Source organism: Hyla sarda, chromosome 8, assembly GCF_029499605.1.
Source record: "Hyla sarda isolate aHylSar1 chromosome 8, aHylSar1.hap1, whole genome shotgun sequence".
In the NCBI taxonomy this organism is placed as follows: domain Eukaryota; kingdom Metazoa; phylum Chordata; class Amphibia; order Anura; family Hylidae; genus Hyla; species Hyla sarda.
In genome coordinates, this window is record NC_079196.1 from 35,744,985 (window position 1) to 35,763,498 (window position 18,514).

At 41.0% G+C, this 18,514-nt stretch overlaps 1 protein-coding gene across 1 annotated transcript in view; it reads left to right on the plus strand.

Annotated features, from left to right (window-relative positions):
- Positions 1 to 18,514, plus strand: part of KCNJ3 (potassium inwardly rectifying channel subfamily J member 3) — a 257,569-nt gene that overhangs the window by 117,496 nt on the left and 121,559 nt on the right. The window lies entirely within an intron of this gene.

Consider the following 18,514-nt stretch of genomic DNA (forward strand, 5'->3'; position numbering starts at 1 on the left):
CGGCACTCCAAATATCCAAAAAAATAACTTATTTATTCCACATGTCAAACAGTGCGACGTTTCAGCCCCTCAATGGAGCTTTTTTCAAGCTTGAAAAAAGCTCCATTGAGGGGCTGAAACGTCGCACTGTTTGACATGTGGAATAAATAAGTTATTTTTTTGGATATTTGGAGTGCCGCACCATTTTTTGAAGTTATCAATTGGCTGTGATCGAGCCTGAGGAGCTGGCACCCGTCTACTGTGGTATAGTAGTGCTGCATTTTTTTGGACATCTATATATATATATATATATATATATATATATATATATATATATATTCACCTCCTTCAGAACAATTGTCATTTCAAAAATAATTCAGGGGTATTATTCTATGTGAAATAAATTATTAACTAAATACATCTTCAAATACTTATTATTCAGACTTTTTTTATTGTTTTGTTTTCGGAAAGAATACGGAAAGAATGGCATGAATATGAAGCTGAGCAGAATGCAGGATGTTACATAAGTTCTATTTGCAGGAAAAATAAAACAATACCACACTGACTGAATACAATTATGCTATATTATTTTACGAGGTGACAGAAGGTGAAAAGCAATCTGGAGAGTTATACTGAGTGTTGCTAATATAGCGAGTTTATGTAATAGCATATGGTATATATGTAGCTCATAGCAACCATAACCTATCGAATCATGGCTATGATCAATTTACGTTCAATAATTTTTTTATTGTTTTGAAAAAAATATGAACAAGAACATGTGCACATATCGGTTAAGCAGTCACAACTGCACATATACAATTATAAAGCATTGGGTACATAACAAGTGCCAAACAGGCGCCAACTAAATAACAAGTAACAGAATTACCATTGTAAGTGTATCCAATGCTAGTAAAAGATAGATCAGAAAACTAAATAAAGGAAAGTGGAAGTGTATTTTGACCTATGACTGACAATAAACCTAAATTATTATGTGTCTACCTGAGCAAATCAACTATCTGTAGTAGGTGTTGTTGAAGAGATGAATGGCCTAACTGTTTTGTTTTCTCAGGGAGAGAAATAAAATTGGGCTTCTAGGACAGTGTACATGAGTGAAATAGGCAACAATATACATATGTATGTGTAACACTCATGGAGGTAGTGGATCTGCTGTACCTGTGTGGAAGATGATGTGGGCTGTAGCAGGGAGCGGAGTCTAAGGTGCCGCTGGTTTTCACCAGGTCGCTACCCCTGGCACGACTTGTCCACACAGGCTGCTGAGATGAAACATAGCACAGGAAGGATGAGGCAACTCATAGTCAGGACTAGCAGAAGGTCAGGGCAGGCGGCACAGATGCATGGTCAGGAAACGTAACAGGAGGTCAGCAGGCAGGCGGCACAGAAGCAAGGTCAGGTCATGGTCAAATATCCGGCAAGAGATAGAGGGAGGTGCACATACTTATAAGGAATAGACAGGTGCAAACACTAATTAAGGGCACATTGGGCCTTTAAATCTCAGAGCTCCTGTGCGCGCTCCCTAGGAGGCGGTAGCGCACGCACCAGGGAACAGAACCAGCGAAGAAGGCAGCAGGAGCAAGGGGCAAGTGACGGCCTGAGATTCGCATGCGAATCCCGGACCTGCCAGAGGAAGGAGGAGGAGAGCGCTTACAGCCAGAGTGAGTGGCTGGAGCACTTGCCGCAACAGTATATTTTAAGGGGATGGTGTACAGTGGCAAGATGTTTCCCATAAACACCATCCTTTTTGAAAATATAGCCATGTTAACCTCTAGCTATGATGTGTTCGTAAGAATAATTGGTGTTTAATTTGGCTATAATAAGATCAATTGAGGGAACTGTCGTTGTCTTCCATTTGCGAGTAAGGGCTAGTTTGGCTATTATGCAAATTATACAGAGTAAGTCCCTATTAGCAGGTAAGATAGATGTTAGATTTAAAACTGATTGCTTTAGTACCGGGGAGAGTAGTAAGCATTGATCCGGAATACAATATGCTTTATGTTTCTACGTAGGGGAGGAAAAATTGTGTTGACCTATATTTAGAAAATTTTGAAAAGATGAGGCATCGGACAATGGTAAACATTGAGAACAGGAGGCCTTTAAAACAACCTGGAACTTAAAGGGGTACAACAGTGTAGGAAAATTGAACTCCTATTCAAAGGATAGGGGATAAGTGTCTGATCGCGAGGGTTCCCCCCGCGATTAGACACTTATACCCTATCCTTTGAATAGGAGATACATTTTCCTACACTGTAGTGCTCCTTTAATAGTAACAGTATCGGCCACATCTATTGCACCTTGCACACAGACAAGCTATGTTTGGTTAAAACTTTTTAAAATTTTAAAGGGAATCTTTCATCAATATTGAGCCTTCAAAATTCCTGACAACAAAAAATACAGGGCAGGGAGGGTAGGGTAATAATGCACCCTTGTGTGTCCTTTTTATGGACGTTATCACCGAAAAATATATGTTTAAAAGAAGTAGTGTAGTAAAAAATAACTTATCCCCTATCCAAAGGATAAGGGAGAAGTTATATATTACGGGGGGGTCCGAACACTGGGACCCCCACGATCTCTTAAAGGGTGCCCCAGTAGTCTGCTGGAAGGGGGCTTGCCGACTCCTACATGGAGCGGCGGCCGATATGCCCCCTCCATGTATCCCATAAAGATACATGAAGGGGCATGTCGCAGACGGATTCCTGCAGGGGTCGGAACGGCCGCTTCCGGCAAACTGCCGGGGCCTCACTTAGGAGATCGGGGGGTCCCAGCGATCCCCCCTGGGATCAATAACTTATGCCCTATCCAAAGGATAGTGGATGAGTTATTTTTCACTGCACTATGTCCTAGCCGCTGCTGTGGCAAAAGTCATGTTCAGATGACAGCTTCTAATAGAGAAGACAATTGGGGAGATCAAAACCTGTCCAGAGGAAAAGTTTGAGAGTTTCCCATATCAATCAATCAGATCGCTTTTTTCATTTCTGATCTGATTGGTTGCTATGGGCAACACAGAAACTTTTACTCTGGACAGGTTTTGCCCTATGTTTATACTGGTACCATAAGATACCATAAGGCACGTGGCCTGTCGATGGCTCCATCATACAGAATAGTAGGAACCCCAGGTGCCAACATACAGATTTTGTGAGCATGATTTTTCTATGTGCACCTAACAGGTGAGAAATGCTTTGGCCTAGGTCCACCAAAGTTTACCAGTGATGAACCGTGTCCTTATAGATATTAGAGTAAGCAACAAAGAACAACAGAATCCAGCTCACCTGCTAACGCACTGGTGTCCGATCTACTCTCCCAAAGCTAGATCCAACAATGGATAAAGTTCAGCAAAAAAGAAATAAATACAAATTTGCCTTTTTCATTTAACCTATATTAAAATCTTCACACAACAACGCCATTAACCAGATGAAACTGAAGATTTTGAGGCTAGGCTTTTGTTCAACCCATATTGCTAGGGGCAGTTGACTTCCCTTATTTTACTCTCCACCACAAGGCCAGCCTTCTTATGAGAACGCTGGATTGGTTTCATAACAACATCCAGAAGCAATGGGTGTATATGGAGGCAAATATGACTTCAATGTCTCTTCTCTGGATTTTGCCCCTCCAATGGTGACCCTTATTTACCTTCCCCGTCAACACCCCTTCCCTCCTAGAAGTTGATAAAGCTCTCCCTCTATGAGGACTCCTTGGAATTATTTCAGGAACCCTGCCTGGAGATACACTTATCCTGGTTGGAATATATAGGATCTAGCGTCACTTGTGATTTTCATAGGGTCTGATCTCGCCTACGTCTATGGAATTGGAATCTTTGTTACTCCTATTTGCACCTACAATAAGAGTTATTACACAACTCTATGCAATGCTATTGGATCAATATGTTGATCATGACCTTTTTAACATGTGGAAATTGGAGTTGGTGAGGAACGTGTCTTCTGCCGATTGGCAGGAAATCTTTACCCTGCCACATCACACCTTGACATCGATTGTCTCATGTCCAAGAGAAGAACTTTATATACTGACAGTGGTATTGATGCTCTGACATGCTTCATAAATGCTTCCTTGAAGTTTCTGATACCTGCTGGGGGATAGAAACTGGCTCTATGCTCTATATCTGGTGGACTTTCACCAAATAACAGTCTTGGTGTACACTAAGGCTACTGGCCATAATCTAACCCTTTCTCCAAGAGTTCTTCTCCTGTCCCACATTCCTGGTCCTCTCAGGAAAATAAAGAAGTGTCTCCTTCCTGACAGCCACTAGAGCAGTAATACCCCAAAATTGGAAGTGAGAGGATGTTCCCTTAGAAAAGGGAATGGGTGACTGAACTTGACCTCCTCCATTGAATGGAAACTTTAGTAGCAGAAGAACATCATGATAGGCAGACTGCAGTTGACTGGCTCCCTTGGACTAGATACAAAACTAGCCCTCAGTTTCTGGAACATCTGGCTTAGGTGCTTGGTGCCCTACTGCAACCCTTCCAGCTCCATCACTACACCCCATATTTTGTTTTCTCTTTCTTCTGCTTTCTCTCTGCCCTTTGTTTCTTTTGCTACAGCTGATTGGAGAAAATCCGACTATTTCTTTTGTCTCTTTTGCTGTTTTGACCAATATTTTCTCATGAGGCTATGTTCACACCCCAGAATTTCCGCATAGAAAATCTCCCCATGCTGCACACTGTGGGCACTGGCATAATATGCCATCGCTAAGCCCACTCGGAAATGGGCCATTTCCAAAGATAGCAATGCATTTCCAAGCAGAGTCCACAGAAAGATTGAACATGTACATTCTTTTTGTGGACGGCGGAATTGGAAATTCAGCTCTAGAATAGTGTTGAGCGGCATAGGCCATATTCGAATTCGCGAATATTTGCGAATATATGGACGAATATTCGTCATATATTTGCGAATATTCGCGTTTTATTTTCGCATATGCAAATATTCGCGTATGCGAAAATTAACATATGCGAAAATTCGTATAAATATACGAAAATTCGCACACCAGTCTCACACAGTAGTATTAGAGCCTTCTTTACACCACACAAGCTGGAAGCAGAGAGGGATGATCACTGTGATGTGTACTGTGAAAAAATAAAAATAAAAATGTTCGTAATTACGAATATATAGTGCTATATTCGCGAATATTCGCAAATTCGATACACCCCCAGGAAAGGCAGGGGGAGAGAGGCCGTCGCTGCCCGCTTCTCTCCCCCGGCCTTTCCTGGGGTCTAGAGCGCTGCTGTCGGTCCTTCTCACCCCCTGGTTATCGGCGCCGCTGCCCGTTCTGTCCCCCTGACTATCGGTGCCGGCGCCGATAGCCAGGGGGAGAGAAGCGGCGCCGACAGCCAGGGGGAGAGAAGGGGCCGCTGCCCCGTTGCCTCCCCCCATCCCCGGTGGCATAATTACCTGAGTCGGGTCCGCGCTGCTGCAGGCCTCCGTCGTGCGTCCCCGGCGTCGTTGCTATGCGCTGAACGGCGCGGCCATTGACGTCAGTGCGCCGCGCCGTGCATAGCAACGACGCTGAGGACGCACGACGGAGGCCTGCAGCAGCGCGGACCCGACTCAGGTAATTATGCCACCGGGGATGGGGGGAGGCAGCGGGGCAGCGGCGCCGGCAATGGGTGCCGCTGCCCCTTCTCTCCCCCTGGCTGTCAGCGCCGCTTCTCTCCCCCTGGCTATCAGCGCCGGCACCGATAGTCCAGGGGGTGAAAAGGGCCGACAGCAGCGCTCTAGACCCCAGGAAAGGCCGGGGGAGAGAAGCGGGCAGCGACGGCCTCTCTCCCCCTGCCTTTCCTGGGGGTATATCGGGGTATACACATGCACACACACGCACCCTCATTTTACCATGGATATTTGGGTAAAACACTTTTTTTACCCAAATATCCTTGGTAAAATGAGGGTGCGTGTTATAGGCCGGTGCGTGGTATACCCCGATAAATACGGTAATTAAAATAGATTTAGGCAAAAAAAAAGTTACTAAGAGAAAAAAATAAGTTCAAAGCCTGAAATATAATTTGTTACAGAAATTCGATAAACATGATGAGTAACCGGGATCTGGAGCAATCTGAATCATCCTAGGTCATAATGTGATAAGCATACAGTCTTCTCAGCCGCCGTTTGCCAACAGCCGAGCGCATATTTTTCTGCATCTTTCCCTAATGTAACTTTTTAAAGATTAAATTCAATAACTTGTAGAGCAGTGGAGCTCAGCCTAAATTTACCAGAGCTTTCCAGACTTCCATATGTTTATGCAATGGACAATATTAACATTTCCTTCACGTAATTTCAAATCTCTCTATTGTAATTTTTGGAAATTAAAATTTTAGTATTGTACCATCTGCCGATAAAGGAACCTGCTGTCTAAATAACGTTGTATATTTAGCTAGATGTTAGCAGGATTATTCATCCCAATAAACTACTGAAGTTCAGCAGACTAGATCCTGATAAAAACATGTTCTTTAATAGATAACTTTAAAACCTTGTTCACATGACATGTGGATAGGCATGACAGGCTTGACGCATTTCGATCCACATACCTTAATCATAGACCCTAGTCTATGTTTAAGGTCTGTGGACCAAAACGTGTCAGGCCTGTAGTGGTCTACAATGTGTGGCCATCTAGATGTTACAAAACTACAACTCCCAGTATGCCTCTACAGCCACACTTTGGAGAGTACTGATTTACATGAATCTCACTGTTTTGTGAGTCAGTTTTGTGATTGTCCCAGCAAGTTGGCAAGTATGATAATCTGAGAGGTGGGTAATTGTTCTCCTATTGGTTCTTATACACAGCCAGATTTGTGAGGAGGACCAATTCTAAGGCTTTTGGTAATGCAGATTACAGAAAAGGCACAGCTTGGCCTTAAAGGGGTATTTCCATTTTAGACACAGGAAAGGTTTGACAGCACTCCCTTTCACTCCCTCTGGCCAATAGTCGGATGTGGTCCAACAATTCAAAAACAGCCAACTGAGCTATTTTACGCATTTTAAATATTTTTCATTGACTTTAATGGAAGTTACATAAACAGGAAAAGCCTGTGAGCTACACTGCTTACTTAAAGGAATTATACAGGATTAGAAAAACAGAGCTGATTTCTTCTGAAAACTGCCCCACACCTGTCCTCAGGTTGTGTGAGGGTATTGCAGCTCAGTTCCATTAAAGGGAATGGAGACGAGTTGTAACAACACACACAACATGAGGACAGGAGTGGTGCCATTTTTGGAAGAAATTAGCTGTTTTTCTATTCCTGGATAACCCCTTTAACGTGGATCATAAGAATATCCTTTTAAAGCATACCTTCCATTTCAGATGACATTGCAGGATAAGCTGCCCTGTGTGTGTACATAATGAGCAGTACTTGTATTTTAGCAGATTTCTGCTCTCCAGGCTTCATCTCTAATTTGCAGTTCTCCTAGAGCAGGTTGGCGGAGCTCCTTCCTCCCCTCCATAGGCTTGTATTGCTTGTTATGCAGGCACAGGACAAAGCTAAGCTGATTTTCAGAGAATAAGATTTAACTATTACATTTGTGTAATGCAGAACAGTTCAGTTCTTGATGAAAATTGGAAAGTTGGAACTTGTCTGAAAAGGTTCCAATGTTCAAAATATGAAGTCTGAACATATCCTTAGTGTAGATATTGTATTGTTTTAAATGATGATTGATTTGTGTTATAACCAACCCGAGAAAATGCTCAATTCCTTCTGTTGTTGTAAAGACACAATAAGGAATAAGAAACAATAGCCGTCCAGTAAGTTCCTTCATGGGGCTCTACCCAATAATGTATGTATGTAATTAAGCATAGGACTAGTATTATGAGGGTAAAATAAACGTCTAGTATTATGACTATATTACCTCATTAATTAATGTAATTGACAAAAAAGAAATAAAAAAATATGATGACCACTTCTGGGGCTCGGTGGCCAAGTAACATGATCAGAGTTTTGCGGATAATGTTGAGTGCTTGCCAAGGCTGAGTCGTTGCAGACATGAAAATACAATATTGGCATGAAGGTCCCTTATGGGTTTGGAAGCGGTAATGAATTCTATTCTACAGACTGCCACATTGTAGGATGTAGGATAGCTGAGACCGTGTATTCCAGGATGCAAACCCTGTACATATATATATATATATATATATATATATATATATACAGACAAGGTAGAGCTGCTCACCACTCCTGCGTCTACTGCACGTCCTCGTGCTACGAACACCGGTACCGCTCCCGGCTCAAAAGTAGTCACAAAAGAAAACGTCCGGCACTCAGGGGGTTGCAGGTAAAACTTGTAGATGGCTTTATTCAGACGCTATTAGGCAGGACACAATAAAACAGCTATTACTGTACTACAGAGAGCCTCAATAGGGGTGTAGAACACTTTGCTTTGTTCTAACACGCATATGGAGTGTGCTGGAGTAGTGAAATAATACTGTTATTCAGAATAACATGCAGATTACCGGCATCGCTTTTAGAACACTGCTCTCTTTCCACCAGAACGCTCATGCGACTAGGATGTGAAACGCTGCTGGAATTAGCTTTTCTGTATAACACACACACACACTACAATGTCAGTCCTATCTCTATGCAGTGTAATGAATGGTATGATTAGCTAAAAAATGGCTGCCGAATATATAGGGCTGTGACATCACAGGGGTGACTGGCTGCTGATAGGCTGCATCCTGCATGGTATTCAGGGTCATCCGCCTACTTCCCTTCCCGCCTTGCCTTCCCGCCTTCCCAGGATTCCTTGCCCTATGTACTGAATGTGGATCCGCCATTTTAGATGCCCTGGAGCCTGGACCGCAGTAAATGGAGTTTAATGAAGCAATTTGCGTAATAGAATTGCGGCGATATTCACATTCATTGCGAATCTAATATTTCATGAAATTCGTAACTAATTTAGGTTTGTCAGCTTCGATTCGCTCATCTCTAATGGCAACATACAATATATCACCACTGTTATATATTATTAAAATCCCATTTGTTTACCTTCTCTCTGCAGTTGGTGTCTTGCTCTTGCTTATCTCCCTCCTCCGGGGTGTGTGGTGCCATGGTTAGTCTTTGCACATACTGGCCAAGATTTACTATGGCGGTTGTGCCACAATCTTGTACCCTGGTGTGTCAAACTCTGTTCATAAAGTTAGCGTACCAAAATTGCAACTCTTATACAAGCGCAAAGTGTTCTTGTGCTTTTTATTTACTTATTTTTAATTTTTTGGGAGAAAAAGGGTCACAGACAAAATAGATTAGTTTACTATGTCATGAAATCCAAATTTGGCGCTAATGTTGGCGCATGTTACTCAACAAACAAGCTTAAACAGCAGAATACATGATTAGAATGCAACATCTTTAATTTATCAATAAATAGTAAATAACGCAAATAAAATACAACACAGTCAGCAGGTCGGAGTCTTTGAGTTTTTTTTTTTTGTGTGTTTTTTTTTTTTGTGTGTTTTTTTTTTTTTACTGTGGGACCCTATGTATGATGAATGCCCCAAAGTCTCATCTGTTATAAGTATACATCAAATACACACATATGGGACTTCCCCCAACATATCTGTCCCCGACAGACACTGCCTAATGCAGCATGAAAGGAGCCTTAGGGCCCTTGCACATTATGGAATATCTGAGCGAAGAAATTCTTTTTGGAATGTCAATAGGATTCACTGTTAATGGGATTCTGCTGCACAGTGCACACTATGGAACTTTAGTGGTGGAGCTTTCCACACACTGAAATTCATCCGCCGAAAGAATGAACATGTTCATTCTTTTGGCAGAATGCGTATCGGAATGCATTGACAGCTAAGGGTCCTAGGGCCGACTGATTTAGATAGGGCTGGCCTACATTGGGAATCTCTTTACAAAGTTTATCCATAGTGTGCATGCATAGACCTTTACATTGTTTTGCTGCTGAGACCTTTAGTAAGCATCTGTTATCTGCAAGAGGAACTTGACAACAACTGTGTGTTTCCCCACAGCACCACCACAGGAGTATTGAGGTATTACAGGCTGTCTGTGTAAAACAAAAACACTCTGGGTCCTCCAGAGACAGAAAGAAAACTTATTTGAAAGTTGATGACATTTGCACAGGATATTCTGATAGTATTGTATATTCATCACTGAACAAACCCAATGAATTGCTGTGAATGTGTTCCCATCCGTATTCTGAGCTAAAGACAAAAATAATTTATTACCTTTACCAGTCATTGAGGATGTATAATTTGTCCTAACTAAATCTCGGCTGTCCATGATATTTTGGATGTTTTGTCTTTATGAAAAAAGAATAGAACATGTCATGATATACATTTCAGTTTCATGATGGCTACCTTAATGGGATGTCAGAGATTATTAGGCTATTGTGTTCACATCTACATAAATGTACATGTCAGTAGCCTCTGTTGTTTTTGACTGCATAGTGAGATATGGGATCCATTGTGCACCATTGGGATGTGTTAGGCAGCAGCCTTTGATGTCTGTATGTTTAGATATATGTATAAGTTTTACATCTCTATAAATTGTCTTCATTCCTCCGGTGCAACTGACCTTTCGGATGAGATATCCATAGTAGTAAAATAATTTCAACATAAGGAAAATGTCAGTCTTATTTTTTTAACGTGAGCCCATCATGCAGAAAAACATGTATGTATGATTATGTATGATGTATGACTATGTATGATTATGTATGATGTATGACTATGTATGATTATGTATGACTATTTATGATTATATATGACTATGTATGACTATGTATGATTACCGTATTATCATGTATGACTATTTATGATTATGTATGACTATGTATGATTATGTATAGATTATGGATGACTATGCATTATTATGTATGATGCATGACTATTTATGATTATGTATGACTATGTGTGATTATGTATGATTATGTATGACTTTGTATAATTATGTATGACTATATATGATACTGTATGACTATGTATGATTACATATGACTATGTATGGCCATGCTCCAGGTCAACTCTGCACCTCTTTCATTTCCACAATGTATATTCATTAATAACCAAGTATTATTATTTTTTTAATTGTTGTGATATAAAATCAATACGCAGGAATAATATTGCAAAGAAAAGTTCAAAGTTTTCCATATTTTTTTTGTTTTCTATTGAATCTATGATATGATCCTGCGCCGTGCGGTAAAACATTTTTATGAATTTTTATAGTATTTGTGATTATTCAATGCTATTATATCTAGGGAATTATATATTATCGGAACTATGGAAGTGAAGAGAGAATTATTTAGACCAGTGGTCTCCAAACTGGGGAACTCAGAGGAAACCCTTGCAAACATTGGAAGAGAACATTAAAACTCCTCACAGATGTTGCCTTTGGTGGGATTCGAACCTAGGACCCTGTGTATTCTGACATTGTCCAATGAATCTCCTCCATGCTGCTTATTGTAGTCACTGTAAGGGCCATGCACACTACACAGAATTTTACACAGAATTCCACTTGCAGCCGCCTCATATTGTTTTCAATAGGATTCTGCTGCACTGGGCACACCACAGACTTTCTGATTTTACACTCATTATTTCGGCTAAATTCTGCCCATAATTGCATGCTCATAATGGGGTCAGTGCTAAATATTTTAGTGAACATTAGTGCCCATTCCACCAGCGCCTACTGCATGCTGAATCTCCACCAGAATTTCTAGGCAGAAATTCCGTAGTGTGCATAAGCCCTAAAAGCTTTTACCACCCAATTATTTTAGCCTCTCACTCAATTGCCCCCTGGCCCCCCACCCCTCCACATTGATGTAAAGTATATGTATGATGGATGTGTATATGATTGGTGTATGTTTGATGTATGCATGACAGATGTATGTGTATGATAGCTGTGTATATGTATAATAGATCTGTGTGTATGAATGATAAATGTATGTATGTATGTATGATAGATGGATGTGTGTATGTATGATAGATGTGTGAATGTATGAGAGTTTTCATACATACACACATCCATCTATCAAACACACATCTATCATACACATATCTATCATACATACACATATCTGTTATACACACATATATCATCCATACACTCATCTATCATACACACATCTAAAATACATATGTACATCTATCATACATACACACACCCTTATCATACATACACACACCTGTCATACATATACAAACTTATCATACGTATACATATCTATCATACACATATCTATCATGCATACACACTTTTACATACACATCTATCATACATACACACACACCTATACTACGTATACACCTTTATCATACACACATGTATCATTCACACCTATCATACACACACACACGTCTATTCTACACATATCTATCATACATACATACATACAACCTTGGGGAATCATTATTAATCCAACATTCCAGTAGAGTTTCATTCAGATATCGGTGAACATCCAAAAGGAAATGTAGCGGTGCACCCTCCTGTCTATTGACTACTTTTAAAAGATGCGCTTGCGGTGACGGGCCCGGTTGCCACATTTCGCTTTGATTACCAGTCACTGATCACTGATGTTACTTTAACTACATGCCTTTTCTTTTGCACCATCTTTTTGAATCACCATGTGAATACACAAGAACCGACACAGTGAATAAACGAGCGGTTTCCTACCAGCTACATTTCCTGGGCATCTGAAGCTACTTTTTGCGCATAGTAAGCCCCAGCAGCTTGATGGTGACACCGTACCAGCAGTTTTCTGGTGTAATAGGCTTTCGTTCCCAATCAATTTGCATGCCAATAAAGCAACTTCTCATTCATCATGCCCCCTGAACAGCCGACAAACCTCATGGAACCTAAAGTGATTTCATACTCACCTTTGATCTCCAGAAACTGCAGTTGTCTGAACTGGCAATTAATTCATTTTAAAATGTCTTATCAGCATTAGCCAGTCAATTATCAGTGCTGCCTACACCCGCCGAATATTACTGCTCTTCAGGTGAAGGTATTGAAGTCTGGCTCGAGGTTCACAAAGGCGTAGAACAGGTTCTATTGTTATTTGGTCCATTATACGGCTTTTCAGCTGCCCGTCTAGTTCAAAGAGCCCACGTCTTTAATATTAGAACACAAAGAGGGGGGGAAAAATCACATTTGCAATTTGCAATGCACTTAGAAGTCAAACCGTTGTTGGGGGGAATGTAAATCTTTTAATGGCACAGGCTTTATTGTTGTTCTTTAAAATGCCAAGACAGTCCCAAAAAAGTCTCAGATCTGAAAGGTAACCTAAATGAAGGTGGCTGTCAGTTCACAAACTCTGTTCTCACTTTCAGGGGAAATTGCAGCCACTTGTACAAAGAATAAAGAATCCTGTTAATTGATGTACTATGTTGCCAGGGTCTATTGATTTATCATGCTGTTTGGGATTTGACATTCTTTCCGGTTTTGTTCTTTGTTTGAGCTAAATAGGACCAAAAAAGAAAAATAGTACAAAAAAAGGAAAGTAAGAAAAGTAAACTAGACAGAAGCTAATCCTAGCATTCTCAGAGGGTACTGACCATTTTTACTGTTCATATATATATAAAATAATTATATTGAAAAAGTCAAATAATTTTGGAAATATATTACATATCTTGAAAAGATCCAGAGTTAGAGCAGAGTTTATACTCCAGAGCTGCATTCACAATTCTGCAATGTTCTGAGCTAAAACCTCTTATCATGAGTTGCTGCTTCAGGGTCTTTTTGCTTTAGGATAAGAAAACAACAAATAGAAAAACTTATCTGGAAAATGAAAATAAAAACAACTTGTGTCTACAACAAAAATGGCCAACTTACTTCATATTTTGGGAACACATCAATAAATTTGCCCCAACGAGAGGGATGATTAGTGTAATTTTTTTTATATTTGAGCAGTTGTGATCAGGATGTTTGTGTTATATTTTTATAGTTTATTTATTTGAAGTTTTCTTTTTGTATTATAGCTACAGTACAGTATTTGTAGCAATGAAATAACCTTGAACATAACTCCCTGCTCTCCCTTTACAGCTGGAATGCTTTCAGTATTACACACAAAAGTAGCAATGCAACCTTTCCCTAATCCTGAAATTACAATACCATTATGTTTATGTCAAAGATCATGAGGGACCAATTTCAGCTACGTATAATAACATCTTATGAGCGCAGAACACTTTCTGTAATACAAGCATCCTAAGCTCTTTAGAATAATGGACTGGATACGTACAGTCAAAGCTTCAGAAGAAAATAAGCTTCAATGAGCTCCAGAGAATGAATGCTGGTAATTTTGGCCCAACATGTCTTTGGGTCACCAACAGAGAACATTCTGAGGGCCTACCATCTATCTCTACATACATGGTCAATTTTTATATTTGTTCTTGTTATCAGTTACTGGTCAAATGTTATCAATAGCCTTAGCAGCAAGTGATTAGATCCATATCAGCTTTGGTTGAGTTGTGCTGTGTTGGACCATTGAGGCCCATTATTGTGTCAAAATCTTGGCCCATGTAGGTCCTTTTGTAATCTACTGGAGCAGTCCAACCTTATGTGCTGGATACTTCTTTTTATGTGTTTGGCAGGGTCACATGTGCCGTATTGTTGTTGCATATTTTCCTACCCATTGAAGTCATTGGCTAGCAAAATACCCAGCTGTTTTTGCTACCTATTGACTTTAATGGTTAGGAAAATATGCAGCAGAAAAAATAGCACTTGTGACCCTACCATTTAGTTATCTGGGGTGCTTATAAGATGTTGCCTTTCCTTGCTCCCCAACAGCTTACTTTTAGCTTCTTTTTTTTTGCAATTTCAGCCAAATTTTTGAAATAACTGAAAGTTTCAGACTGTGAGTGAAGCCGTTATTATGTTGTAACCATGTTAGCACATGGTAGTCACTTTACACACTATGTTGCCAATGGTGCCCATTGACCACCATTGGGTGTGGTTTCTTCTGCTTGCAGCTGTGACAGCATAATAAATAACCTACCATTACAGCCTGACCATTTCAACCCAAAGGAGAAGATATTGGACTGAGATGGTACAAATCTATAAGTAAGCTGCTGGGGAGTAAGGAAAAATAAATCCTTCATCTTACTCATTCTACAGTAACTCTATGGCATTCACCTAATGGCTGGGGTCTTGAGGTCAAGATGTTTAACATGACAGTATATTCTGCTTGCAGTCTTGTACTTTTCCATCAGAGAAAAGTTTTATTCAGATGATATTTGTTAGACTTGCCAATTTTTGCATAACTTAGTGCTGAATATATGTTCCTGGCTCTGATGACCATGATGTCAAGTTATTGGGTTTCGTACCTCAGTAGAGGCTGGTAAACCAAGGGAGAAATCAATTCAATTACACTGGTAGGAAAACTAAATTTAAAAGGAGAAACAAAAATACATCTAGAGTTTTGCCTTCATACTCTACCTCCCATGAAAAATTGGATGGTCCTATCAAAGAGATATGCTACACTGCTGAGCTTAAGAGTATCTCCGGCAATATGGCAGTATCTAGGTAAAGGAGTGATTTCAACTTTTAATAAGGAAAGGGTTAATGTGTGTTTTTAAACTTTTTTTTTTTTTTACAATTTTAGTCCCCTTAGGGGACTTTTAGGAGGAATCATTTGATTCCTCATACAGATCAATGTGGTTCCATAGAACCACGTTTATCTGTGTGCTCTGTGCTCGATTGATAAAGCATGGTCCTGCTGGGCTTTATCATTCTGAGCGCAGGAGCAGGCACTACAGGAGAGGAGGGGGGGGGGGGGGCAATCCACCCCACTGGACCACCAGGGAAAGGATAAAGGCACCTTTAGATGCCGCTGTCAACTGGTATGATGCGGGCTTGAGTCAGGAGCCCGCGTCATAGCCCATTAACGGCACATGGACTATAAAGACGAGTATAGAGTATAAAACCTAAATAGGCACTGTCAGATTCAAAAATGTTTTTTATATGTTGTACATCTTGGCAAAATATTAAGCTTTTAGATATACTTCATAAGAAAATTGTATTTCCTTTTTATAGAAATCATGGCTTATAAAAAGACCACTAGGGGTCCCCATACTATCCAGAACATAATCCTGTCCAGCTGCAGCATCATTTTTGTCACAGCTGAAGCACATTGTTTTAGGTACAGCTTTATTGCTTGTAGATACAGCTTTCAAATATATCCAAAATCGCCTAGGAAGCCAAGGAGGGTAGGGGAGGTGCAGCAGTGTGACAGTGGCAACAGGCTGTTTCACGTGCCGTGATGAAACGTCACAGCACGTGAAACAGCCTGTCTGTATCTACAAGCAATAAAGATGACACCTAAAGGAAGATTAGTGTTCTGTGTGCAATGTTTTCATTACTACTATTTGAGCCATACGTTTAATGGATCCACTTCTGGCTTTGGCTCAAAAACTGAAATTGGTGGTTTTCTGAAAAACTAGCAACACAGTGAAAATACAGCCTAAGGGTACGTTCACACGAGCAGACACACAGTGTATGTTATGCTGCAGATCCGCCGCTGAAGGACAACTACCTGGTAGCTTTACATGTGGCAATATGCCACTACGAGCAGACACACTTCGATGTGCGAGTTGTCTTGCATGTGTGGTGTACTCGCACACATCCCGGCCGCTCCCCCAGCTACATGAGCTAGGCCGAGAGCTTCCGTTATGTGTGGGTATACTGAGCATGCACGCTGCGACTCACACATCGCAGTGTGTCTGCTCATAGCGGCGTATTGCCGCTCCGAGCAGGCACATGTAAAGCCACCATGCAGGGGTCCTTCTACGGCAGATCCGCAGCGTAAAATACGCTGTGGGTCCGCTCGTGTGACCGTACCCTAAGGGTGTGTTCATGTGCTTCCGATTTTTGCAGATTTTGGTGACTCTGCCACATGTGAATACATCCTTAGCAGGATCTTAGGATTTAGAAGAGTCTCTGATATGAATTTATTTCATATGTATGATCTGTCAGGTTTTATCAGTTTTCAATGTGGTGTAATGGCTTACATTCTACTCAATAGCAAAAGTGACTATTTTACTATATGCGAGGATTGGGTCATTATATTCCAGCTTAGACAGTGGTTTACCATGAGCTGTAGAGCAAGCAGGAGCTGGCAGTACCTTGTCATGGATTACGGTGACAGCTTCTGCGGGATGCACATCCATAAGAACCTTTCTTTTTCTGGACATGATATCCTCTAATAAGTCTCTGAGGAAATTGATGACATCTCACAGTACTGTGCCTTGCCTTCAGGCTCACAAATTACTGAATATCAGGCAAAAAGTGAGTAGGATATAATACTTCTATCTTGCTGGAAGATACTAATGTGTATGTAAAGGAAGGTCATAGTTAACGTATGTATAACAAACACCACAATAAACACAAGAAGTATAAAGCCTAACAGAAAATACTGAAGTCGTGACGGTAGCACTATGATGATATTCATAATAAAGTTGTTTTTTGCAATAGTGTGTTCAATACAGTAGTTATTGCTGCTGTAGAAAAAGTTTTTATACTTTGTAGGGCCACATATGCCCTCACAGCAGTTGTCCCTTACCCCCTTTTTAAATATAAAAAGCTAATAGGCGGAAAAAAAAATATGGTCCATCATGAAACCTAATGGGAATGAAGCTCAGAAAAAAAAGAATTAGGCTGCAACTTAATATTTTATGTGCACAATTTTACTAAGGGAAGGTCACAAAACGACTAATCTATAGAACATGCTGGGTCCATATCCATAGTGAAAAATGCTTTTGCTAGCTGCTTGTTCTAGGTATTTTCAAAGGGCCCTAAACAAAGGACTTTCTGCAGAATTCCCCAATTATTTTGTGGCTTAAAAGACCCAATTGCAGGTCTAGTGGTTGGAGCCAACAATACAAAACATTTTCCTAAATTTGTGTGGAACTGTGTGATAGTTACGGTTCATTTTATCTGTAATCAATAAGCAGCTGCTGTAAACCCCTTTATGTAACTAATTGACCCCTATTAGTCTTTAGCTGGTTCTAAACTTCCAAAAGCTTTTGGATAAACACTCATCTGGCCAACAGCTATCTTACCCATCCCCCCTATACCTATGTATGCTCATCTCTGCAGAAGATGTGTCACGATTCGGCTGGCTGGAGGTGGATCCTCTGTGCCAGAGAGGGATTGGCGTGGACCGTGCTGGTGGACCGGTTCTAAGTTGCTACTGGTATTCACCAGAGCCCGCCGCAAAGCGGGATGGTCTTGCAGCGGCGGTAGCAACCAGGTCGTATCCACCAGCAACGGCTCAACCTCTCTGACTGCTGAAGATAGGCGCGGTACAAGGGAGTAGACAAGAGCAAGGTCGGACGTAGCAGAAGGTCAGGGCAGGCAGCAAGGATCGTAGTCAGGGGCAACGGCAGGAGGTCTGGAACACAGGCTAGGAACACTCAAGGGAACGCTTTCACTGGCACAATGGCAACAAGATCCGGCGAGGGAGTGCAGGGGAAGTGAGGTATAAATAGGGAGTGCACAGGTGAGAATACTGATTAGGCCTGCTGCGCCAATCAGTGGCGCAGCGGCCCTTTAAATGGCAGAGACCCGGC